Here is a 1,499-nt window from a genome sequence, read left to right on the forward strand (position 1 = left end):
CCATCTCTCCACACCCTCGCCAGCATCTATAGTCTCTTGATTTGTTCATTTTAGCCACTCTGACTGGCATGAGGTGGTATCTGCACCCTTTTCAAAGCATCTTTATCACTGAGAATTATTTGTAAAAATTCCACTTTTTGATGTCATAAGTCTATAAATAAAGGTCCAAAACCTGGCGAGGTAGAGGAAGATGATGCCAGGAAGATGATGCCAAGAAAGAAAGAAACTGCATGAATCTCTCTTTCCCATCCACTGCTACCCCGTCATGGAGCCCTGGGCTAGCCGGAGCAGGCCTCTGGCAAGGGAGAGAGAGAGACAAAGACAGAGAGATACAGACAGAGACTGGGCACAAGCAGAAGAGGGGCAGAGAGAGATGGAAACACAGAAACTGAGGCAGGTTCCAGGCTCTGAGCTGTCAGCACAAAGCCCTATGTGAGGCTTGAACTCATGAACTGCGAGATCATGACCTGAACCAAAGTCAGACGCTCAACCAGCTGAGTCACTAGGTGCCCCAAAATACACTTTCTTTGAAGAGAAAACCAGGTGAAAGCACAAATGCAGACCCCCACTACCACAAATTATGCAGCCAAGTTTCCCACATTTGGGGAATTGCAAGGGTTAGCACATCTGGAGGGCAATGGATAAGCCTCACCCTGGGAAAATCACCTTCATGACCATGGAATTGCCCCTGCCAGGTAAGTATTAAGATTTTTTTTTTAAGTAATCTACACCCAGTGTAGGGCTTGAACTTACAACCTGGAGATCAAGAGTCATATGCTCTACTGACTGAGCCAGCCAAGCACCCCTGTATAACTTTTTTGAAAAACATTTTGGAATTCTTGAAATTTTAATATACCACTTAAAGAAATTAATCCTAAAAATAATAATGGATTTCTGTAAGTGAACTATGCATAGTACCTGCTTATAAAATTCCAGACAAAAGAAACCTCTACCCAGTTTTCTCTAGAAATAAAATCTCAGTAACAATGAAAAGAGAGAGAAAAATGATCTATGATAAATCTAGGAGACTCCTTTAACTCTGTACTATAATATCTGAGGAAGAGCTACCTGATGGCAGGAAATGCCTAAAAAGACATATGTGGCTAAAGATCTCAAACAAATCAGACGGAGCACAGTTATTCAAAGTATATGGCAGAACCACAAGTATTGCTTGAAACATTGGGAACAGGATGCATGACCCATTAGAAGGAGCTTCACTGGACCACACAGAATAGGCAAAGGAGGTGGGACTAAACAAGGAAAAACGCATTTTTGAGAGAATCTATGTGTCCTTGTGGAAGGGTGAAGGCAATGGATCTTGAATTACAAAAAAAAAAAAAAAAAAATCCAAAAACTACTGATTTCTTTGAACTAGGGAGAAAGGAAGGTTAAAAGAATTCACACACACACACACACACACACACACACACACACACACATCCCACTGAGGCATAAAGAGCTTTGCTGTGAACCAAAGAAAGTTACTGCTTGCCTGGAAC

General features: G+C 41.8%; 1 non-coding gene across 1 annotated transcript; it reads right to left on the bottom strand.

Moving 5' to 3' along the window:
* Positions 1-540: 540 nt before the first annotated feature.
* On the bottom strand, positions 541-703 carry LOC115305876. The gene has a single exon (XR_003915065.1). It is a non-coding gene; the product is annotated as a U1 spliceosomal RNA (small nuclear RNA).
* Between the last annotated feature and the right edge of the window lie 796 nt (positions 704-1,499).

This window comes from Suricata suricatta, chromosome 10 (assembly GCF_006229205.1).
Source record: "Suricata suricatta isolate VVHF042 chromosome 10, meerkat_22Aug2017_6uvM2_HiC, whole genome shotgun sequence".
NCBI classification, from domain to species: domain Eukaryota; kingdom Metazoa; phylum Chordata; class Mammalia; order Carnivora; family Herpestidae; genus Suricata; species Suricata suricatta.